The sequence below is a fragment of the Siniperca chuatsi genome, linkage group LG8 (assembly GCF_020085105.1).
Source record: "Siniperca chuatsi isolate FFG_IHB_CAS linkage group LG8, ASM2008510v1, whole genome shotgun sequence".
Lineage (NCBI taxonomy): Eukaryota > Metazoa > Chordata > Actinopteri > Centrarchiformes > Sinipercidae > Siniperca > Siniperca chuatsi.
In genome coordinates, this window is record NC_058049.1 from 10,075,291 (window position 1) to 10,101,530 (window position 26,240).

Below are 26,240 nucleotides of genomic sequence, written 5' to 3' on the forward strand. Positions count from 1 at the left end.
TAGTGAAAAAGTCTGAGGGCATCTGGTTGACAGGTAGGGAATGGCAAAAAATGGTTTTGAGGACGGAATAGGTGTGTAGATGGGTGGGGCAGTCAGGTGATGGGGAAAGGAGGGAAATCCGAGGGCATCTGGTGGATGGATGGAAAATGGTAATGAAGGGACCTGGGGAATGGGGAATATGGCTGGAGAGGAGGGACAGCGAAACAGACTGAGACAACTATAAAAACAACTATAACTGATTTAAACAACCATGCCAATTCCCTGTGATACTGTTGACTGCTGTAGCATTATGTTAGCTTTAGCTGAACCATGGAGTGCTTTTTAGCTCTGGTTGAAGATTTATGTTCATATAATACTAATTTGCAACACCAAAACGTTTTGAAAGAAACTTACTGCTGACCACAATACATTTTTTACTCAACATAATGAGGAAATGTTGTTAATAAATGTATCTGGTAAAATGTTCACTGACAATGTATTTCATTTGTTTTCCGCCAAAATATTAGTTCTTGCAATACAATACAATATCCAGTCAGTGTGACTACTACATTATTAAACTTGTTCATGGTTATGTTTAGGCACACTCAGCACTAGAGTTGTTTGTAGAAGATGTTTGTGGGTAAAGCATTTTGGATGGACTTGGGTGGATTTGGATGTGTGTGATGCTGTTAGATTGATGGTGTGAAAGTTAACCAGAAGCTGGTTTCAGAGATAAAGTGAGCTGGGTTTGGTTTGGTTTTTCAGTGTCAGACTTTGAAAACCCCTGGTCTACCATATTATAGTAAGTGGAAATTGCCTATTCTGCTTATGTATATGTTTCTATTCAGCCTTATTTCAGTGGAATGAGAGCAGAAAAATCTTTAAAATTCTGCAATACTTTGATATATTTCTGCTGCCACAATTTTTTTTCTGTCATCCTTGCGCATAAGCATTTACCTGGATTCACTTGGGTCCTTTGTCTGGCTCACCAGGTTCAGAGCTCTACCTTCCAGGCAATTAGTCAGTCAATGCTCCATCACCCAATCAAAAGGCATCCATAATAACCAGTGGGATACCAATTAGAGTGAGGTGCTCATATCTCCTATACCAGGTTTCACCCTTCTATACTGAGGTACATTATTAGGGCTGAGTGTCTGTCACAGACAAGAACATTACACTTTCAAACTGAAATAGGTTGGAGGTTAGAAAATCAAACAGGATTTTGAAGTTACAGAAATGGAAACGTGTGCTATGAAACGTTTCAGCAATGAAACAAGTGCCTGTGCTCTGATCCACATCATGTCATGATTCAGCCTGTCAGTGATGTTTTGCACAGGATAAAGATACGGCTGTTCCTCTGATAGACAAGCACAGCCTACAAAAAGCGTATTGATTGAATAGAATGGAACCTCCTCACATCTACATCTTTTCTCATCTTGCAGATGCCCTTGAGGGTCAACATAGTGTCTTTGGTAATTGGAAGTGCTGCCGAACCCTCACTGTGAAGGACAAAAACAATTTTGGCCAGGATGGGTAATAAATGGGACTAATGTCTGCCGTTCAGATGGTGTCTGCAGGGCTGAGTTTTGTGTATACAGCCTACGGCGGTGGAAATGTTGCTCTACTGAGGTCAGCTTTGACAAATCTCTGAACCCAGCCCGGGGAAAAAAGTAACAGCGGGCAGCAAATATAGAAATAGGCTCTATGAAAATAACCTATATCAATAACATTGACTAAGACATGGCCACCCACAAAACATACACCTTCAAAAATAACAAACTGCACCACTACAGTTTGTGGTTTTTGTCCAAAGAAGTGTCGAATAGATCTCCAAATAAAACATAACATTATGAACGTCACTGCCAAGCCAGATTATGTACATAATGTTAGATTTTATTAGCAGCAACCCTTGAGACAAAATAAACAAAATGAAGCTGAAGGCTACTGTATATTCCTGCAATCTTTACAGGAAGCGGACTTATCCTACACACCAGTACAATAGTCATGAATTTAAAATACCTCTTTAGTGAAAAAAATGTCCGGTGATATTTTATATTTTTCTAATTGTCAACAAATGCCATGAAAAAAACAAAACCAACAATGAACTGATTCAACTAACAGATGTTGTCTGTGTAACCAAAGCCTGATCAAACTTATTCTTTTGTACCACTTTTTTTGTCCAAAACTAGACACATGAGTGAGCCACACCATTGCACAGGGTGGCATGCTCCTTCATTACCATGAACACACACTCTGTAGCTTATTTTGAGTCTATCCCACATACACGTGTCCTGCTGCTAAAAATAGTCAGTTTGTGGTTCAGTTCAGTTTAATCTGCGTCTGAAAGTAGTCCCCAGCAAATAGATTATTTACTATTTGTTTATATATTTGTGTGTTCAAATCTACAATGCCCAGCTGTTTTAGGAAATTACTCTAAAACTATATATTCATGACCTGTTTTTACCTGTATTTAAAGATTTATATCTTCAGTAACAATTAAAGGTGGGCTATGTGATTCTGGAGAAATCCAATACCATGACGCAAGTAATATAACTAACTAGCTAGCTTGTGGATTAGCAAACTGTCGCTACAGTTGCTGCTACAAAGCTAACAGCCAGAGAGGACAAGATGGTTTCCCAGAGCCAGCAAACCAGCTCCAGACGGCGATACTCACAACTCTCCTGCTACTATAGCTAACATCACAACACCAGCATATCTAGGCAAACTAGAAAGTAAGCTGAGTGTCTGTGGGCAAGTCATTAAACGTTACCTGGCACACAAATCATGGCTGGAATAGTGCTGTGTGGCTCGGTCCGAGCCATTTTGTTTGTTTCCCATTTACAGAGCCAGGGCTGTGTACAAACACCAGTTTTTTTTCAGCAAACACACAGAACGGACAGCTAGCAGACCGCGAGGAGATATTCGCAGAATTTGAGAAAAAAACATGTATTGGATTAGAATTGCATACCCCACCTTTAATGGGCTTGAGGCTGAGTGGCACAGACAGAGTCAAGAAGTTGGAAAGTATTGAGAGATCGAATAATACACTGTTGCTTTTGGTCTTTTCATGGAATTTGTTGACAAAATATAGAGAATTGCCAGCCTTATCCTTTAAGCTTACAATGTTCACTTTTTGTTGAGACAGTGTCAGAGTAATGTTGACTCAACTCTGTGCTCATTTTTGATGATGTAGTTTGTGGTAGTGTGTTCTATTGTGAGATGTATAGGATTGTACAGTTAATCTATTATTTTGCTCATAATATAAATATTTACTCCGTAAACCGCACTCACCTACGCTTTACAGGTTACCATTTCAAACAGAAAGCCAATACACAGCAAAAGCACTGCTGAACAACAACAACCAGACAATCCACCATCTATCAATCCCTCTTCTAGGTATTTATTATCCTTGTCAGGATTGCAGTTGCAGCAGGGTGAGCAAATCAGTTCAGGCCTCCTTTGCCCCCCCAATCTCCCTCCATCTCTCCCTGGGGGACTTCAAATGGAGATGTAACCCCTCCAGCATGTCCTAGTCTGCCCCCGGTCTCCTACCTGGCTGGTTTCCTCCCATTAATTTGTGCTTGAAATGCATCCAAAGGGAGGTGCTCAGGGGGCATCCTAACCAGGTGTCTGAACTACCTCAGATCCACTTCTTGTTATGCTCAAATACAGTTCCAAAATTCCTCTGATGGTGCTGTGCAAAGCCAACATTATTACTTTGTGTCCAGGCTTACACATACAACAAACTGTTCAACAATTAAAAGCCAAACTATGTGTTTAACAAGGAATAGTTTGACATTTTGGGAACTAGCTTATTTGCTTTCTTGCTGAGAGTTAGATGAGAAACTCGACACCACTCATGTCTGTACACTAAATATGAAGCTTCAGTTTTAACAATTTAGATATTGCATGAATCACACTAACGAGATATAACATGTTAATTATTGAGCTTTAGTGGTGCTGGTAGGTGCATTTTGTTACCTTTGGACAGAGCCAGGCTAGCTGTTTCCCCGTTTCCAGTCATTATGCTAAACTAAGCTAACTGGCTGCTGGCTGTAGCATCATAATTATTGTACAGACAAAGGGGTATCAATCTTCTCATCTAACTCTGGTCAAGAAATCGAACAAGAGTATTTCCCAAATTGTAGAACTATTCCTTTAACTTAAATGCCACAGATGTAATTAATAGGACGTGAAGTCTATGTTTGCAGAGTTTATATCACTGTGTATGAGTTACTATTTAATTTCTGTGTCCAGACATACTGTATCTACTATATTTTAAGAATAAGATGTACAATCTAATGCATCACCTCAGCCAATACACTCAGTTCTGCAGTACTGCACAAACAACTATGCTGTGCATGCTTAAAAGCCTCTCCATCACAAATAAGTAGCAGGGATTGATTTCTCAGAGGAGCTGCACTATGGACAACATTCCACTTTGCTGATCCTCTCCTTACAGCCTCAATCTACTGCATGAGCTGAGCTTCGGCTACTGAATAGCACAGCAACTAAATTTGTACATTGAAAAAGTTATGCAAACATTACAACATGTTCAGGTAAAAGCCTCTACTGTATCAGATCTTCTTCAGTCTCTGTACTCTAACATCCACATAGAAAACTTGCTTGTTAAGACCGAATAATAAAGTTATCATGTCCCCATTTTATTGGTATGTAATACCAGTATATGATCATAGGGTTTAATAAATGAGAGAGGGGTTTATCAGTAATCCAGAGGCAATGATTGTAAAATTAGATTGTTTATTCAGTCTTACAGTGTTGGCTTATATTCCGGTTTTGCAGAGAGAGTCATTTTTGTAATTGCTTTGAAAGGAATTTGGGGTGGGGGGAGATGAGTTATCAGCTGCACTAGAGTTTTTTTTCCCGTCGGTTAAATGAAAAGCTAAGTAACTGCACATTATTTCTGCCAGTAGGATCCATTTCAATATGTGTCAAGCTGTTCAGAGGAGGAATGAAACTCCTATTTAGATATTACTGAACTGAACAGGTGGATTAAATCTTTTTATCCAAGTAGAGTAATCTTTTACATCTTGGGACAGACGCAATCCATTTATCAGGATGATTATTATTCATGATTATTATCTAACAGTTTGAACCAACATTTAACATGAGGCCTTTACCCTTAAAATCCACGCAAACAAACACATGGATCTCTAATTCCTAAAACCCATGTACTGTATGTCAATTTTGTTTGTTGTCAATTAAAACAGCAAATCAGGTGACAATGACATGGATGCAGGTCTCATGCTACAATGCAAGGTCATGGAACCACATATGTAGGATCAATCAGACAGATTTATGAAGCACAGCCTATTGACATGCTAGATTTGGACACAACTACTACATCAACATCCTGTGGTCACCAACCTTACACAAGTCCAATCCTTTGTAGTATAGATAAATGTTTCAGCAACTAAACAACCCATGCTGGACTGCAATTTTTCAAGGTCTGTTAACAAGATTACATTTCCAGCTGAGAGTTGCACAAATGCCTAAAGTATGTCCCATCTTTTATCACAACAAAAACTTTTTTTTTTCTGTGAATTCTTGCAAAGAAATTGCAGCTCTGATACAAGGTTCAAACACAGAAACCCTGTCCCCTGGAAATAACATTCTACAAATGTGCTTTGCCAATCATGTTTTGTGGAAAACATAATTGCTGCCTTTCTTGTGATCAGGAAGAATTAATTTTCCAGGTGACTTAGTGCTACGATCTTGTACTGGAAGGAAGTTGTAGCGAGGTATTTGGGGTGGATGATGGGAGTACATAGTGTAGGAATTTGATACCGAGGTCATCGTATCCTGTAGTTATGTTTGGTCAACAAAAGCACTTTGGCTAAAGTTAGGAAAAGATTGCGGTTAAATGTTATTAAAGTAAACACGTACTGTCTCGTGCTTCAAGCCAATGTTGACTTTTTTGATGATAAACCAAGACGACGATCTTTCCTTAACGTAACAGTTGCGCAACGTAACGGTGGAGTTTTTTCATAAACAAAATGTCGTTTCTCACCAGAGTGCATTGTGTGTATCCTTGAGGTCTAACAAACATGTTGAATGCATTTTCTTCCTCATAAAACATTTGCAAAGCTAATTTTGTGATCATTTTGAAACCTGCATTGTTAAAATCCATGTTTACTTGCTAGCAGTCTTCTTGTTTTTTACATTTGCTGACACATTTATGCATTGCTTGGTGTATTACCACCACCAGTAGATCAGTGGAATGGTGTGAAACCATTGGCAGGATTGTGTATAGCGTCACCCGCATGCTCGTGCACATGCATGTGCAAGCTCGTGCGTGTGTACGTGAACAAACCAAACAGGGACACATTTTTTTATAGAATGGATTGGGGTCGGACTCGGGCTCATTTAACTTCTCTCCTTTCATTGTGCCCTTATACGTGTAGAGCATTATTCTCTACTGCATGCTTATGCTTCTCTGTAATGGACAGTCGGTATTTAATATTTGTGGGCATGATTTTCAGTGGCACTGGTAGTTATGTTTGAGGCCTATTATAAATGTATCTCTTTGTAGTGTGTGTGTGTTTTTTTGCATGTATCAGAAAGCTTAAAGACATATTGGTATTGGTCACGGGCTGGGCTCGGGCTAAAAAATTGCCGACTTTGTGGCCTGTGCAGGGCTCTAGTTCCAATTATATGCAGGAAAAGATACCTGAATAGGTATAAAAACTCTTTCATCCCTCTATCAGTGAATCTCCTAAACTCAGGACATAAGGAGGGTGTGAAATGAAGCACTTATGTCTGCACTTGTCTCTGCAATGCACTTTATGTCTTTTACTGCACTATTAACTTTATGTCTGTTACTGCACTATAATTGTATGTATTTTTATGTGGCAGCCTTCATGTCCAAGACAAATTTCCCTAGGGACAAATAAAGTAATCTTGAATCTTGAAATTGTAGGAAAACAAATTAAATGCATTCTCATATTATTTGTTTTGCTGTGGCAAATTAGTAATGTATAAACACGATGTCTAGGAGACAGGGTTGATCACAGAGCACAATACTATGAAAGATGAAAATGTTTGTGCACTGAGGGTGCCATACTATAAAACAAGTATAGCCCCAGAAAAATTAGTTCACCAATATCTTTTTTTCTACACAGATATCCAACAGAGAGAGTACGATACAGCAAGCTATAATCTGATTTGTCCTGTGTGTCAGGAATGAACACATTTCTCAAACTGATTTGTGAGAGGAACTGTCCATTTGCAGCAACATCCTGTATAGCAAATCTCCCAATGGTTGATTTTTCAGTGCCAGTTATTTGTTGTTGGTGTTGTTTGTTGGCTCACAGAGTGGATGTGGCCCTGGGGCGGCTGTTCAAAACTATCTGAAAGTCTTAAAAATGAACTGTGATGGGTGTGGAATTATGGAACCTCTGGCACAGTGAATAATTTTACACTCTCTGAGATAAATTAACACCTTTGTTGTGTGTTAGTTACTTATCAGACGCTTCTACAGAACTTTGCACACACAGCATGAAGATAAGTAAGTTTTATATGTCCTATAATCACCTTGACATTTTTGTTTGTCTCATTTTATAGTTAATTTGAAAACACATTGCCTGTAGGCAGTGGTGGAAGGTAGATTTGGGTATCCACTTTATGGTACTTCATACTCACACTACATTTCAAATATTGTTTTTTTTTACTCCTCTACTTTTATTTAGTTACTAGTAATTTTTCAGACGAACATAAGAAATACATAAGAAACACAGAAAACACTTATAAAGTTGTTATAGATTTAACCAGTGCTTCCCAAACTTTTTGACTCGTGACTTACAAAAAAGCTGTGTCTAGTTCGGTACACAGGCAGTCAATCAGCACAAGCAAACAAATGCAGCAAGTAGGGAGAAGCAAAGTCAGGTACACAGGCAACACCAAGAAACACAAAACACTAGGAGTAAAGGCTGGAACGTGAGACTGAAAGTACTACGACAAAGTGGCACAGAGTGAGGGCACACACCGACCTAATACTGTGGTGCATGGGGTTAACAGGACACAGGTGCAACTAAGGACAGTCAGAACTGGCAGGAAACACACAAGGGCAGGGAGTGATCTGAAACGAGAGGAGAGGTGAGTGACAGGAAAACAGGAAATGATGAAAATATGAAAAACAAAGAAAAACATAACCTAGGAAACAGGGCGAGATGTATCAATTTGCATCTTGTATGATACATACATGGTACTTCTAATGCACTCCTTTTACTGCCTTCCCAGCACTAGACTGTAAATTAAAGACATTTATAGTTATGGCACAGATATTAGGTGTGTGCAGTAGAAAATAATCACAAAAAATGTAATTTTTCCATGTAAATAAAATTGTATGAGCTGTTATCTGGAGTTGTCATCATCTGAGGAAAGAAACGAACATGGTGGCTGTGCATTTGCAGATACAAGTACCTTTAGCACATGAAAAGCAGCCCACAATGTGTGGAATTGATTATCATATCAGTGGTGTGAGAACAGAATAATGTTTTCTCTCTCTGCAGAATATGACAGAGCTAAGCAATACCTCTCTGCTGTTGCGTCACTGATAAGAACTGTTACTTTATAACTTTTAAAATTATATACTGGATTATATTTAAAATGACATGACCTTATGTTACATACATCATTATATATAATTATTTTTATCCAACAAATGAACCAAACAAATGAGTCCCTAATAGTATTCAACCTTTCTGATCTCCAATTATATGGCTTACTTGGCTAAAATGAAATGCACTTCATGCATAACAAATGCAAAGAGAATGTTTATTTGTCTTGATATACTGTGTAATTATCTAATTATACAATAAGCCAAATTACAAGTGATACTAATGATGTGGTTGGTCATTGAAGATTAATCCATCCACGGTGGCAAATTACTGCTCTGGTTTCAAATTGCCCACCGGAACAGGCGTTGTTCTTCCAGTGTGTTAAATCTGTGGAGCAAAGTAGGGTGTGCAATCCATTGAGAGTTGAATATCTGAAAATGTAAAAAAAAAAAAAAAAAAAAAAGAAGCAGACAAGTGTTAACTTTTGTTATAGTCTTAAATTATTCTCTTTGATAGAGACAGAGTATAATAAACTGGTTTAGGTCTTCTTTTGGTCTTCAAAGTACTGATTCAAATGTCATCTTAAAGAAAGTAAGCTAGTTATATTGTACTACAATGCACTTAGAAGAATCATGTGTTTTTAAGGCACTCCATTTCTTGCTGTGCAGAATTTCTAGTGTTATTGCCTTTGAAGTGCTCAGTCCTTTGAACAAATATGTGATGGCATATTAGCATCTATGTTTGTGTGTATTAACATCCACTGATATTTAGAGCATAAGTAAAGTTACTCTAAAAAAGGACAGAGCTAAACCATCCACATGAGAAGGTAGAAGCTATTAGAGGCAACAGCTTGTACTTTTTGAGAAGTAAAAGTACATAGCATGTCAGTACCCAAGAAGCACACAGTGGAAGATACAGGAGTACTAGTAACATGTTCAACAATATAATAACATTAGAGAATGAAATATAATAAAAGGTTAAATACATTAATGAAATTGCCTAATCTAACATCTGGCCAAGGGACATGAAAATTAGCCTTTTGGCTAACACTGGCACATTTAGTGATGTTGATCAATGTGCAGTGTCCCTGAAAATATATAAATGAATAAAATGAATGAATTAAAGTCAAATGCATACATGCAAAAATAAAAGTGATTTTTTGCAACTAAAAAATTTCCCAATCAACTAAGAAAAATGACAACATGTTCTAGAGATTTCTTACTTATAATGTCATTTTAACAAAATATATCTCATAAGCTAAAGTGATGGGTGACATTAGTGGTATTCAAAACATAAGAATTCAAATCAGATCAAGTCATTTCACATTGGCAAAATAAATCAATAGACGTTTCATCTGCATGTCCACAAAAAGAAAAAAGTTTTCTACCTCCACTTATCTGGAGACGATAAAATTCACTGGATGAATTTGATGTACAATTACAAAATTAACTTCTTTCACCTTATTAGGAATAACTAATAAATACCAGGTGTGTCAGCTGATTGTTCAGTTGCATCAATGAGGATGACGATGTCACAGGCCCACAGTGTTTGTAAGATACTTAATACTCAGTGCTCTCAATGTCATGTGAACAACTTAAGTTCTTCAGAGGCTTTAAGAGAGAAGGTTTATACTGTATCTGTTGATTCCTCTTTAAGGAGAAGAAGAGTGCTCCAGTATTTACTTTGATCAGTTATTTCTGTGTTTTCATATGTTGTCCATAAATGTTTATAGATTATTTACTTTGTTCCAGATGTCAAGTCCAATTCAACAGGAAGCTTCATTACATCAGTCAAGTTAGATGTTTAATTTGTAACATGATGTTGAATGTTCAAACACAGAAACCTCTTAAGAGTTCAATCTTACTTGTGAAATCAGTTTTACAGTGAGGACATTTGACGTGATTTTGAATACCTGAGGCCCATATTTTTGTGCTAGACATCTTTGATTGTTCGTAATTTTTACAAAGAATTTCTTGTAGGGTTTTAAGAAAGCTCAGGACCCAAAAGCAAGACGAGGACTCAAAGTTCAAACTGTTTATGTCACATCCACACATAGCAGAGTGGCTTGAGTGTAGACTGAGATCTCACAGGGGTGTTGTCTGGTTTGGCAGGCAGTCTTGAGTTGACATGGAGTCTAGGCAGGCAGGCAGGTTATCTGCAAATGAATACACATTAGAGTGTAAGTCCAAGCAGACAGATTCGTAAGCGGACAGTACACAAGTGAGTATGATCCTGAGGCACAAGGAGAAACACAGGTTACCAGGATATACAACACCAGAACTAAGACTTGTCCATGTGTGTGTACCACTTAAGTTAACTTGCAAAGGCACAAATGAAGGCCACGCTTAGACCAGATCTCACACACACACACACACCAAGACAGACCAAAACCAACAGGGGTCAAACAGGAAACACAAGGGAAGGAGAGAACAGCTGGAAACACTAGGGATGGGGGAGAGGCAAAACCAGATCATGACATTTCTTTGACAGATTTTTAGGATTTTCTTCCCGTTTTGGTGTCACTGGAAGGTTTTTCCAAATTCAGTTTTATCATAATCGTTTCTATCTGTGTTTCTTTGGAATCCATCCATTCCATGCCATACATTTTTTAAACAGGAAGAGTTAATGATTCAAATGATTGCAACTACAGTTTTATTTGCTTGAGATACAGATTTGAATGATGATGATATGACAGAAGATGTGAAACAGGTTATCTGATTGTATTGTACTGCAACGTGTCTTCTTTTGAAATATGGAGATCTCAAGGTGAGGTCTAAAAATTAATCGTGTCAGTATAAGTAAATTAATCATATGTAAACTACATTCGGCGAGAACACACTGTAGCTTGACTGCACCAAATTGTGTGTACTGGCACTTAAAATAATACAGTTTTAAATAATATTATCAAAAACCATTATCAAAGCTCAATATTCATGAATATGTTCAATATAAGTAACACTCACTGGGTAACTTTGTGCACTGGCAGCTCTAACAGACAGTGAGAAGTCTAAAAAGTTGAAATTCAGTTTAGTGTGAAATCCACAAAGCACATGTTTACCAAGCCAGCTAGTCTGTGATGGCTCTTTACCAGAGAATACCAGAGGGACGAGAGGTGGAAAATATTTAATTGGCAAGTCAAACCTTTTCATGGTTGCTCAAATTCTGCTTTTTAGAAGTGAGCATGAATTCAACTTTTTCATTTTTTTCGAACACCAGAATTTAATTTGGGCAACATGGTGAGCCTCGAGAGTTTCACTTAGACGTCATGGGCACACTCATCTCTCTAGCAACGACACACAACAACACTTTATGAGTTAAGCTGAGAAGACAAGTTTAATTTTACATAGAAGAGTCCAGCATCAAAGTAGAAAACTGCAGACAATTCAGAGCCCTCACACTGAACACTGGCAATCAAGGCACAATCAGATGCAGTGACACACAATGAAACCTATCCATGAATGTGACCCACCAGTGTAAAAGACAGTCAGATGGTTTAATTCAGCAATCACCACCAAGCTCAAATACCTGATTGGGTCCATTTTGTCTGCGCTCATGTAAAAGCCAAGCGTTTGGTAAGAAGGGATTACACGCACTTCAGCTCTCATTCAAGACAAGAAAACCCATTATTTCTCTGGTTTAACACAAGCCGGTGTAAATATTACCATTCACATCATGCTGGAATCACCAACAATATCCTTTCAAATGTGTGTACTGAGTCATTTCTTATGAAACAAGGGTCCTACATGTGGTTTACTGTACATAGTTACAACCCAGCTCAAGTTTGGACAAAGGAGGGATATAAGTTTATTTTACATTACTAAAAGAGAACATGAAATAAAGATACACCAAAAGGGTAAAAGCCAGGGGACACAGAGAGAGAGAAAGTCTGGCTGACTGAACTAGACCTTAGGTCTCCTTTCAGCCAAAGTTGAAATATTTACATTTACACCTCACAAATCACATCTCCCACCTATCCCTGCCATAAACCCCCCTACCCAAACCACGCAGCTTCCTCTTATTCCTCCACCCTTCTCACATGTCCACAACCATAGGAAGCATATGAGACGGGTGAGACAAACAAACAAGACTGGAGTGGGTATGACCATGAAAAGATCAATGGCAGAGCAAAAACCATGTGGGACTGAGCACAAGACAATAGTGTGTGTCGAGGCCAATAACCTGATGCAACACAAAACCAAAAGTGCTGGTATCCCAAAATGTTATGTTAAAGGAATAGTTAAACATTTTGCGATATTTGCTAATTCACTTTCTTGACGTGAGGTAGATGAGGAAATTGATACCACTCTCAGATCTGTGAACTAAATATAAGGCTACAGCTGTATAAAAACAGAAGTGTAAAGATGACAATTTCCAGTTTTAAGGGGGGTTATGTGCCAGACTATCTCTTCAGTGACTTCCTGGAGTCTCCAGTGGTTGCCTGGCAACCGTAACCTGACACGTCACATGGTTTGTTACACTGAACCATCTGAGAAGTCGTCCTTGGAAACTGTTTGGAAAAGAGCAGGCACTTTCAAAAATTACAGGTGATTGGATGAACCATCTGTCTATCACAATCTATCTAACTTCAACCAATCAGATCAATGAACCATATGACATAGCAGGAAAGCCGAAGCCAGTCAGGAGAAGAGCGAAAACATCTTTTCCATCAAAAGAAGCCTTCAGTGCCCTTCTTTGTTCTTCTTTCAATTAAGATATATTCTACAGCTCTGATATAAGTGATGTTATAGCAGCATCTACGCTCTTTAGGAGTCGCTTTTCGCTGTCATCACACCTGAACCACGCCCGTGGCTGCCAGTACTTCTTCAATGGACGCTGATTGGCTAATGGCAACCTTACAGTTAGGACAAGACTTCAGGAGGTCACTGCTCCCGGGTCAAGAAATAGCCTGGCTCATAACTCCCTGTAAAACCACTTCAGTTTTTGTAGGGATTAAACAAATAAGATATAATGTTTTGATTAGTGAGCTTTAAAGAGCGGGTTTTGTTAGCTTCGTACAGAGTCAGGCTAGCTGTTTCCCCCTGTTTCCAGTCTTTATGCTAAGCTAGGCTAATTGGCTGTAGCTTCATATTTACCCTACACACATTGATCTTCTTATCTAACTCTCAGCAAGAAAGCAAATAAGCATGTTCCCCATAATGTCAAACTATTCCTTTAACAAATCAAAAAGGTAGGCCGCACAAGCAGAAGGGAGTCTCCCCCACTCCAAATGCCTGCAATCAAACTAACAATTCCCCAGTTTGAGGAAACATGTAGCTAGCTTTACATTTTAAGAAAGCCTGAAAGGTTGTCCATCCATCCATCCATCCATTTTCTTCCGCTTATCCGGGGCCGGGTCGCGGGGGCAGCAGTCTAAGCAGGTTGAAAGGTTGTGTAACTGAAAATTTGTGCTCTAAACGGCTCTATACAGTATATCCACATACATCCAGGCTTGTGTTGTGCAGCTGAGGCTGTGCAGTAGGCGTCTAATTGAAGCTACCTGCTGTGAACTAGGTAATGGTACATCTTCCAGCTGGGAGAGACATGTTAACTGGGATTACTGCTCATTCGGGAATATTAATGGCTCATTAAGCATTAATAGATCTCTCAGATTAGTATTTACACTGTACCAGTTTCTCCCTTCTAGCTCGTATGCGAAAGCTGTAATAGGTGCTGATGTTGAGTCACACAGAAGAAACAGACGTCTAATACAGAGCAAATAGTGATTACCAGGTAGTTCAAGTGCAAACAAACCAAAGAAGATAAACTCATCCTGAGCTGTCAAAATATGTTTTTAAAAAGGTATTAGCAATGATAGTGTAATTGGCTATAAATGGGCAAAAACACTTAATGATGTGGGAGTGGAATGCATGCTGCCACATATGATAATCCCCTTGTAATGAGAATTCACTAGATATCAGTGGCTTTGTTCATGCCCCAGCATCTCTGAAAGAGCTTAGCCACCAGAACAGTAACAATAAGCCGTAGAGTAGGAGATGGCATGGAATACAACTGAGAGAAAAGTGAAATTACACACAAAATATAATAATTTACTTAATAAGGAAAAAAGTGATATTAGAGGCTTTAAAATATCCCATTATTTCTCTGCTTTTGGATGATTAAATCAAGACATTTTGGTGGTTAACACTGTCACCGCTCAACGAGGGTGTACTTTAAATGGTGAGAGAGTGAGACGAATCAGCTTTGAGTTATTTTAGTTGTTAAAGATTAGGATGCAGGAAAACTAAGCCTCGCAAATCCCAAGCCTAAGGTGCCACAGGAACAAAATGCAGAATAACGAGTGCGGATAAACATGTCACAAAAACTTGGATGTTTAGAGTCCAGCTTTTCATCTTAGGTCCAATTCACTGCGGCTTAGAGAGAAAAGTTGGCATGGTGGAAAAAGTTTTGAAATCCTTTTCTTAAGTAAAAGTACCAATAAATATATGTAAAAATACTCCACATAAAGGGCCTACACTTAAAAGTAAAGTAAAAGTACAGAAGTATTATCAACATGATGTACTGTTTCGAAAGTAAAAGGTGTTTTCTGAAAAATAGCAGCATTTTACTGTTGTAGCTGGTTGAGGTGGAGCTAGTTTGACCTACTTTATACACATTTAGGTTAGTTTAGTCCAGTGGTTTCCAACCTAGGGGACCAATGAGTTACAATAAATCTGAGGGGTTGTGAGATTATTAAAGGGGTAGAAAAGAATAAAAACAAAGTTCAAAACATTTTTGGACTTTTTCTCTAATCTTTTTTCTTTTTTTACCTCTTTGCACCCCAAATCACACTAGCTGATTTTCAACAATACATTGTATTGTATAAGCTTATTATCTGTTTTTTATGTAAAATATTAATCTGAAGAGTAACTTGTAACTACAGTTAGTTAATGCAGTAAAAAGTACAATATTTTCCTTAAAGTAGCAGAATAGAAGTATAAAGTAGTATAAAATGGAAATACTCAAGTAAAGTACCTCAAAATTGTACAGTACAGGATAAAATGCATTTGGCTTTCCACCACTGTCACTACTGTACATTAATTTTTACTATGGGCAAATGCAGACTTGTTTGGATGCTTATGTAGTGTAAAACATATGAGACAGAGTACGCTGCATATATTCTGTGAACATTTTTCTTTTGGAATTTTAGTGAATAAGGACAACTCATGCAACTTTCATCAAACCCATCTACATAATAGTCTTGTATTAATTTGAATTGGAATTTGCAGGAATCCATTAAATAACTGCAGAAGAATAATGACAGCTGTAAAAGAGGATAACGACTTCTGATAAATGCAGCAGATAGACAGAAATTAGTCTTCTGGGTCTTTAAAAACTGCTACAGTTAAAACTTAAAAGAAATATGTGAGCTGCCAACTCCAGGAGGTTAAAATTATATTTTTGTTTAATTAATAAAAGAAAACCATCCAATGTCTTTCATGTGAAATAAGATGAGAAATAAAAACTGAATGTATCCATCAAAGTCCAATCCCTTTGCAGAATCAGAATCAGAAATACTTAATTGATCCCAGAGGAGAAACTTTTTGTTACAGCAGCTCACTATCACGTCAGTGCACACAGGAATAGAAGTACTAAGCAAATCAAAATATAATACCCTATAATACAGGTAAGATAAATTAAGTACCAAGCGGGTATAAGAATGAAATTAAAATAAGTGTACAAAGTGGATTTACCAGTTGATGATAAGTATGTACGGTATAATAATACAATGTAATAATATAAGTAATAAGTAGTAGTGCATATACTGTCAAGTTAAGTGTAGCTTATTAAGATTATTATGAGAAGGTGGATATTGCACAGCAGTAATAGAAGTATGAATAAATATCAATAAATTAAACTGAAAACAGAGTACATTGCACCAGAGTATTAAACAGAGAATATTGCACAATTATTTCAAGTATTGCAGTGATGTTAATGATCCAATGTCCAGTTTAGTGACTTAAGGTCATATAGACTGATACTTAGAGGGAGGAGTTAAAGAGTCTGATGGCCACAGGCAGGAATGACTTCCTGTGGCGCTCTGTGTGCATTTTGTGGGGATCAGTCTTTCCCTGAAGGTACTCCTTTGTTTGACCAGCACGTCATCCAAGATGGCATGTAGTTTGGCCAGCATCCTCCTCTCTGACACCACCGCCAGAGAGTGCAGCTGTACCCTCACAATATTCACTGGCTTTACGGTTCAGTTTGTTGAGCCTGTTAGCGTCCGATACCCTCAACCTGCTGCCCCAGCATGCAACAGCATACAGGATAGCACTGGCCACCACAGACTCATAAAACATCTACAGCATTGTCCGGCAGATGTTGAAGGACCTCAGCCTCCTCAGAAAATAGAGGTGGCTCTGGCCCTTCCTGTAAAGCGCTTGAGTGTTCTTAGCCCAGTCCAGTTTATTGTCCATGTGCACTCCCAGGTACTTGTAATCCTCTACACTGACCCACTGGATGGAATGGATGCATTGAACTGCAGATGGTTCCCCACCACAGCCCTGTACTCAGTCTCATCACCACCGCTGATACTTCCCACCACTGCAGAGTCATCAGAAAACCTCTGAAGTTGGAAGGACTCTGTGTGGTAGCTGAAGTCTGTGGTGTAGATGGTGAAGATGCATTGTTATCGATTTAACTTCTCAACAGTACATGAAATAGTTTAAATGAGCTCCACCTCAACCAGCTAAAACATTAAAATGCTTCCTACATGCATGTTAATGTGTCAGTATAGTAATTATTCTGCTTAATAAGTACTTTTACTTTTGATATTTTGAGTAAATTTTGCTTTTTACACATATGTAATTTCACTCAAGTAAAATTTTGAATATTGATCGCTATTGAACAGGGTTGTAGCCAGGATTATTTTAGAAATACTGAGGTCCAAACTCACCCAGCAGAACCCCACCAACTTAAAAAAAAAAGATTACATAACCACAAGCCAAACACTGCAAAATGTATTTAAAAAAAACCCAAACTTGTTCGTTTCACATTTTCTTGAAGTTTTAACTCTCTATATCATGTCTACATGTTTGTTTAAAATCCTTCTCTACACTGCCAGGTGAGAATACTAGGTTAAATCTCTATATTTAATCAAAACCATATAAACAATCTGCCTTAAAATGGGTGATATGCATATGATTTTATTATGCAAACTCCTCTTTATGTCACTAAACCCCCAAATTCCCAACAAATATTACTATGTAAGTGAAAACCCCTGAAGTACAGTAAAGGATCTGAATACTTCTTCCATTACTTAAATTCTATTAAATAAACGGTTTGCCAAAAGAAAACGGTAATTATTCATCGTCCTGAGTACTTTTATTCGATCTATCTCTGTTTGGTGCACTTATTCTGACAGTAAATTATTCTGACAGTCAGCACCAAAACGAAACCATCGTAAATATTTCGCTTATCTGGGGCCGCAAAAAAACGTCAACAAAAAGCACGTGTCGGCCTCCCGCTTGCCGTACTTCGCTCCGCCATTGTTTGACAGGTCTCGTTGCTAACCAGAGGCTTTCATGGTTACCTACTCAACAAGAACGATAGAAAGAAACTTCCAAGTTTCGTATGGATTTTTTGGACGCCTTTCAGCGGCACAGGGAGCATGACAGAGGACAAACGTTGTAGCAAGGTACTTTTATACACTCCTCTTAGCTTTCCTCTTTCACTTCACTGGCGCTCACTTCCGACAATGGTAGTTAGCGTTAGCTTCTCTCACTGTGTCGCTGCAACGTGAAGTTTACACTGAGGCATAATATGGTAAAAGTTAACGCCACATTGCATAGTTTTACCACATACAAAGCGCTTTGTTTAGTGTCATGTGAAGCGTTATGTAACTACGAATATGGTCTAGTTAGCTGACTATTGTCCAAATACGGAATGTGAAGTTAGCTGACCTAACAACTTGTTAATCTGAGTGCTGATTTTACATTAGTTTAGGTGAGCAGTGTGACAGCATAACATTTTATAGCCTCATATTGAGCATTTGCAGTTAAAATTCCCCCGTTAACGTAATTATTCTCCTTCATCTTTACGCTTAAGTCATACTGCTGGTTAAACCTGATCTGGAGGTGCAGTTGTGCAGTTAAAATGTTCCTCACTAGAAGAGGAGCAGTGAATAGTCCTGTAATAGTCCAAACAATTTTCTGTGATTTAGAGCAGCGTTCAGGAAGAGAACAGAGAACAGTTGATCGCACCAATCATGGCAGACATTATGGCTGAATTTTAGAGATTTGAATTTTGGAGATGTCTCCGGGAGGCAGACGTACTGTTTTGTACCTTGCCTTTTTGTAACTTTAATTTAAAAGCTATAATTTTCAAACAATTTTAGGTTATACAGGCTTGTCTGTTATAATAAATAAATAAATGAATAAATGTTTGTAAACGACCACCACTGTTGATGCAATTTTAATCTGGGCAAAGTATGGAGAGTGTGGTTGACATGTTGCTTGGATGAGGTTTACATAAGGCTGACATCTGGTTACAGCACTGAACCTTGTCTGGCCCTATAGAGAACCAACTTAGGGCCATCTGTGGTAATGCAATCAGCTGAGATAAGGCTGCATCATGGCCCATAAATGGTCCTGCTCCAGCAACCTGGTCCTGATCTGGACCACAAATGGGCCATCGTTCCTTATTGTATGTAGGTAGAGTGGATTTGCAATGTGGGCCATGTTATCGCCAGAAAAAAAGTACAGTTGAATGGCACCATTTTAGTACTAGGCCATTGCACTTACTAACCAGCATTGTACAGGTGGGATAAAGGAATACTAATACTTATGTCGGTACAAACAAATATTTTCATTATAGATCACATTTTTGTTGTTGTTTAAAATTTTAGATTTAACGATTAATTGTTTAGTTTACAACAGTTGAAAATGCCCAGCATGTTCCTAGAGGCCATTGTGATGTCTTCAAATTGCTTGTTTTGTTCATCCAACAGTCCAAAACCCAAATATATTCAATTAACAATGATACCAAACAGACAAAGCCAGCTAATTTTTACATTTGAGAAGCTGAAACCAGAGACTATTTATCATTTTTCTCTAGATAAATGACCCCTGTTGTCTCTGTGTGCATTGTCAACATTTTATTTTTATTTTATATTTCATTTTTCTTTGCCCCCTACTTTGCTTTGTTGTTTCTATCTGCGCCTAAAAAGTGTTGTCATCATCAGTGTTGTGTTTAAAGTGTTGTATAAACAAAGATGAGTTGAGTTAAATGATTGATTATCAAACTTGTTTTGTTGATCAACTAATTCAAGCAGTTAAACATTTGAGAAACACAGGTTTGCTCTCTGTGCAGTAAGACCATTTTATCAGTGCTGTGTGAGTGATATGGAAATAATAAGAATCATCATTGTGGTACTTATCTAAATGTTCAGAAGACCAGCCTTTGATGAGGGCACAAAAGTGGAGAACTCGTCTCTAAAAATATGGAGGATCATTACAGAAGACACCTCTGCAAATACGTTCATTTCCAGAAAGCCTCATGATGAGGTGCATTTCTTTGGAGAGATTTGAAGGATTACTGAGTCATTAATGGTATCCTAATGCCAGTGATATATGAGGTGTCATACAGGTCTGAAGATCTAAGTCCAATAATCAGCTAAAGCATGTCTTCACAGGTATAATCCTAAATCTTGACTCCACATTTTGCAAAGAGAGGCGCAGCTGATAGCAAAGGTTAATCCTCCTATTGATTAAAACCGGAGGATGCCATTTGTTCTGGCCCACTCTAAGTCCCTGTTGTCAGAAATACAACCAGAATCTGGGCAGGAAAAATGACGTTTGAGGTGCTTTAAGCGTTTAAGTAAACCAGCTCATTCAAGTAGAAGCAACTGCATAGTTATTTCTATCTGCTGCAGAGCTGTGGGCCAATGTACATGATGTTTAATTCAGTTATTTGTAATTGTATGTGTTTCCGGTGATGCTGTGTAGACTTACTAAGAGCAAGGAGGTGATTCATTATATGATTGGGCAGTGGATGTATAACTATCTAATTTCTTAATCAAAATGAAACATACATGCAGTCTTAGGTTTAATCAAAAGACCCTGCCTTTGCCCCAGTATGCTGAAATGATTAATAGCTTGACAGAAAATGAATCGCCAACAATTTTGATTATCGATTTAGTAATTTTTCATGCAAAATTGTCAAACATTTGCTGTAGGCTCCAACTAACAGTTATTTTCATTATCAATTAATCTGCCACTTATTTTGTTGATTAAGCTTTAGTCTATGAAATATAAAAGAATAGTGAAAAAATGGCATTTACACTTTCTCAGAGGCCACAGTGATTAGCTTGTTTTGTCCAACTAAATGTCCAAAACCTTAATATATTCAATTTGTTGTCATATATTACAAAGAAAAACAGCAAATCGTCACATTTGAGAGGCTGGAACCAGAAAATGCTTGGAAAATGACTGAAACGATTAATTGATTATCAAAAATAGTTGCTGATAAATTTTCTATTTTCTAATCATGGCAGCTCTAATTTACTGCTTCCATCTTCTCAAATGTGAGGATTTGCTTCTTTTCTCTGTTCTATAATTTTGTAGGTAAACTGAATATATTTGCGTTTAGACAAAGCAGGCAATTTAAAGATGAAAATGTGATGGGCATTTACTCTTTTTTTTTTGTCTGAATAATTAAACAATTAATCAACAGAATAATCAATCAAGAATAATCATTAATCGCTAACAAATTTTTACTTGCAGCCCTACCTCATGTTGAGTATAACTCAAAATAAATATTAGGCAAAAACTTTTGAGCACAGATGAAATTGATTGCAGCCACAGCTACCAGAATGATATTTAATTCTGAGTTCAGTATTTCCAGGGAGAGCCCCATTTACATTAAAAAATAAGCTCTTCTTGTATCCTGTTCATCATGTGAAAGATTAGGTTCAGAAGTTTACCTGCCTCCTTCTACGTGGGCCTGATTTATTTAATCAGTGTTGAGGACTTCAGGACATGTAATAGGGGTGTCAGTATTCGTCATGTCAGCAGGTTGTGCTTCATTAATCTATCTGATTGATCCAGCATCCATGTGGTTCCATGACCTTGCTTTGCACAAATAAGAACTGCACCCTATGCCAGTGTTACCTGATCTACTGCTTTGTTGATGGTTTTGTGCTTGACTTATTAAAGGTACAGGACAGAGACATATGGACACCAAAGATGTGGGAGCTGAGGGGATTCTACATGTGTAACAGAGTAGTAGGCCTATTGTTACCTGTCATGATGTCATACAGTCACGATTGTGGCAGTAGGATGAAGTCATTGTGCTCTGGTGCATTGTTTGAATGAATTGATTGATTGATTGAATTTATTAGATAATTTAATTTTAAACACCAGTTCAGCCAGGGCAATGAATGCTTACATAAAAGGACATGACGGCATGTCTGACATGGTAAGAATGACACAAAAAACATTAATCAAAAACAGTAATACAATACAATTATCACCGGTGCCAACACTGTCACTCTGCAAGTTATTTACTGTATTAACAACAACAATCTCTACCTCAGTGCTTCATTGGACAAAGTCTGGCCCTACTCTTTGCTCAGTTAATAAAACTAATTCAAACTCTGTACATCAGAAAGAAATACATCAATATATTAACATTATTTCACAGCCATTTTAGCAGATTATATACAAGTCTGGGTCTGTACATAATAATTAAGCTAAATAAGCTACATCAATACAAAACCAAGAAAATATAATATAGAAAGACACCCTATTATCAAACATAATCTCCTACTGTGAGTAGCCTCTGAGCCAATTCTTAAGCGCCAACTTGAAACCTCCCAAACTGGCAGTCTATTCCACAGATTCACTGCCATGTACAGAAAAGTTTCCTTCCCCAGGTTACTCTTAAACTGGGGAGGAACAAAATCAGTGGAACTGCCCCTAGTGGAATGACTATGAATATCCCTCACCTGTATGAAATCATTTTTTAGGTATTGAGGGACAGCACTATGCACAATCTTATGTACAATGCACAACTCATTCTGAGAGCATCTTTCCTGTACTTTCAACCACCCATGGCTCTCAAAATGAGAAGGGTCATGGTGAGTTCTCATGGGGAGATTCAGAATAACACTAACTAACATTGTACCATGAACAGCGGGAATAGTCAAAATAAGACAGGACAAGAGCACCTGCCAGGGTCACCATTGCTTTCCTGTCACACAGCCAAGGTAAAGTCAGATTAGCTATAATTTCTAAGAGACACTAGAGAGAATTAGAAATATGATGAGGGGATGAGTGTCATACTGTATGAACAACAAAGGTTGCTGAAGTGGCGCTAGCTAATGTCCTCCAAACTTATTCCACCGATCTGTTGGATCAGTATTGGAACCATCACCTAATTAAGTGAATTAGGTATTGGACAGATGTGGCATAGCCACATTAAATACTCTGGCTATAACTAATTGTATTTTCATAATTGATTAATCTTATGATTATTGTCCTGATTAATTGATTTATCATTTGGTCTGTAAAATGTCAGAAAATAGTGAAAATGCCCATCACAATTTCCTAAAGACTTGAATTGCTTGTTTTGTCTGCCAAACATTCCTAAACCTAAAGATATTCAGTTTATTATGACTTAAGACAACGAAAAGATCCTCACAACCGAGAAGCTGGTATTATGGCTATCATATACATTAATTCAGTAACTGCAACTCCATTTTTAGTGCCACTGCATCACTGATGCATAATATTGTTTTATTTATGACTACTATTTATGAGTTTAGGTATCAGAATTGATATTGGTAGAGAAAATGACCAGAATGATCAGTCCACCCCTAAAACTCTAAACATACATAACATTTCTGAACTATTTATAACTAAACACAGCCATTTCTAATCTTATACTTAAACCTAGCCATAGCAACACGAATACCTAAACAAATACCTACACAGAGGCGTTTTTATACTAACCATATTCCTAAACTTAATCATCTGTAACCAAATAAACTAAATAGAGACAGCCTACCCTACATCTATTAACCCCCATCTTTCTTCATCATTGTCACCCTTCTCATTTTCATATTTAATGATATTCATATAATGATTGCTTATTCTACTTGATTTGCTTATTCTACTTGATTTTGACCTGTTCAAGTAATAGGAAACCAGCCTATTTTTTGGAAAATTGCAAAAGTTACATCTTGAATGGCTGTCTAAATCTTGTTTTGTTAGAAAGGCCTTTCAACTTCCATTTAAGAAAGAAAGAGAATTCAAGTATTTGTTACAATATGCTGTTGTTGTAAACTGCTCATCGTTTCAATAAAAGAGCCTTTGTCTGCACCGCATTTCAAATCTGTCACTTCAGTTAAATTTGGATGTTTGGTAAGGTGACCCTGGTCGCTTGGAACAGAACTAAGCTTGAATAAAAATGCATTAACCTTAGATTTGAAGTCAAAAGCCTGCCCTACAAACAAATTTAGGTTAGTTTTTCACTTTAGAATTAGGCTAGCCTGTTCATAAAATGATCTTGTACTGTCAAAAGAGATTAACAATGGTGGCCATTGCTTTGTGCTGTGCTTCAGTGTACGTAGGACTTACATGAGCACAGAAATCAATCGTCTTATGTAGGTGTTTTGTGATTTAAAGCTGCTTCTTTTCAGAATCAGTGACAGCTTTGTATATTTCAATTGGAAAACACAAATAGTTGAGATGCTTCGTTAAAAAATTGGTTGGATTGGGTTGACATTGACCCATACAATTGCATGGAATAGGCCTGTGTGTGGATGTTCATATTCAGTCACTATCTCATTTATATTGTGATGGACAGTACACATTTCTGCTTATGCTCCTGAGGGCCAATCAGTGGAGTTATTGATAATATATGTAAAATAACCCTTCCTCTAAATGTCCCATCTTTGTGAACACAAGGAGAAATGCTATTTCCTTCTGCAGTCCTAATTCAGTTTATTAAAATGCATTACGATAACAGCACACCCACTTTCCGCCATATGGTCAATATTTTTATTACTTGAAATTGCTGTGAGTGGTGGGTAGTCCATCTGCTTTCAGAGCCCACATATAAAGTGTGTGTCATGTCCTTGATTATCAGTGTGCAATGTTAGAGTAGCTGAAAGCTTGTTTAGGAATATTAATGAGGTATACAGGTTTAGATAGCACATAGGCTAGATCTACAGTGCGATATAATTAAAACATGCAATTCTGCTGTGTTGCGTAAAATAAATGTTTTTATAGCACACGTCAGTCATAAACTAAACAGACATTTTGCAGGTGTACTACAGCTCAAGAGTGCTGCTATAGTCAAAACTGCAATTGAACTATTTGTTCATGCTGAAGATGAGGGGATGCTGTCCAAACCTTCCTGCCACAGCAGCTCCAGACTAATGCTCTGCTCTTCACAGATACTGACTGGAGGAAACCATTAATAGAAAGCTGTGATACAGGTTATATTTACTTAATGCAGAGCTATTAAGCTGTCAAACATATATGATCTAAATTGAATAGTTTTTAGAGCTGAAACAATTGGTTTGTCAGTTAGTTGATTGAAATTGAAATTAATTGGGTGACTATTTTGAGAAACGATTAATCCTTTACGTCATTTTTCAAGCAAAAATGCCAAATTCTATTTCCAACTTCTCATTTGTGAGGATTTGCTGCATTTCTTTCTTATGTGATAGTGAACTGAATATTTGTTTTAAACAACTTAGATCAGGAGTAGGGACTAAAAAAACTAAATCAGGTTATCATTATATATTAGTGGTGTTACGATACACAAAATTCACGGTTTGGCACGTTTTCGGTACAGCAGGGAAAACAAAAAAATATTTTTGTAATTTATTTTGAAAAATGTTATTAAATGTTATGTAACATTAAACAGTGGCTCATTAGCCATGATTCTTACTGTAAGTTAATGCACTCAAATACTGTCATACTGTCAATAAGAAAAAATAAATAACAAATAAATAACACAAATGTCAGCAATGCTCCATCGTAAGACTCTGACCTGTTAATAATTCCTGATCAGCTGCAGCTTGCGCTGGTTTATACAGGGCAGCACATCAGACTGACTAAAATGCACACGTGAGGACACACTGTTGCAGGGCTCAAGCACTTTGACCATATGCTTAAATTCTGTATTCTCTATGGCCGACTACGGTATAATACATTCAGGTGATGCCATCGTAAATGACATGTTTGAAGTGTTTCCACAGACATACCCGACTTCAGTTGAACAATGTCGGCATACAGTTTGACACTCATAGCTGCCCATCGTAACTAACCGGGAAACCATAATGCTCCCATACAGTGGATCTAAATGTTACGGGAGGATCCTCCAGCTCTGTTCTCTCATTTGGGTTTGCCGTTTGGAGGCAACGACACTACCTGAGCTTCACTAACCAGGCTAAGCCAACTAGCATGCTACAGCTGATAGACAGCAACTGGTGCTCTGCCAAAACTTTCCAGGTAAAACTTGCGCTCTAGCATTTTTGTTCCACACGTGCGAGTAGCAGACATTAATAGACTGTTTTGACAGTAATAGTTTGGGTCACAGGAGGTACCGATCCGAGGAAGTCACATACCGAACTGAACGTCCTGAACGGTTCGGGATGAATACATGTACTGCTTATACCCCTATTATATATAGAGCTAGTCCAAAAAAGGACAGAGGCATTGTTGCAGTTTTAAG

General features: G+C 37.7%; 1 protein-coding gene and 1 long non-coding RNA gene across 6 annotated transcripts in view; one reads left to right on the forward strand and one right to left on the reverse strand.

The window, feature by feature from the left end:
* Positions 1-3,716: 3,716 nt before the first annotated feature.
* LOC122880460 overlaps positions 3,717-26,240 on the reverse strand; it is a 110,188-nt gene continuing 87,664 nt past the window's right edge. Inside the window, exons 2-4 of one of the 2 annotated variants that reach the window (XR_006378944.1) lie at positions 10,647-10,713; positions 8,201-8,989; positions 3,717-8,077 (exon numbers count right to left, since the gene is read on the reverse strand). This is a non-coding gene — a long non-coding RNA (uncharacterized LOC122880460). Of the gene's footprint in view, positions 8,990-10,646; positions 10,714-26,240 lie in introns of both variants that reach the window. The other variant, XR_006378942.1, reaches the window with a different exon arrangement.
* The window catches only part of enox2 (ecto-NOX disulfide-thiol exchanger 2), a 168,463-nt gene continuing 160,247 nt past the window's right edge, over positions 18,025-26,240 (forward strand). For all 4 annotated transcript variants that reach the window (XM_044205606.1, XM_044205605.1, XM_044205609.1 and 1 more), the window contains exon 1: positions 18,025-18,192. The gene's annotated coding sequence lies outside the window, so the exon portion shown is untranslated. The remainder of the gene's footprint in view (positions 18,193-26,240) is intronic.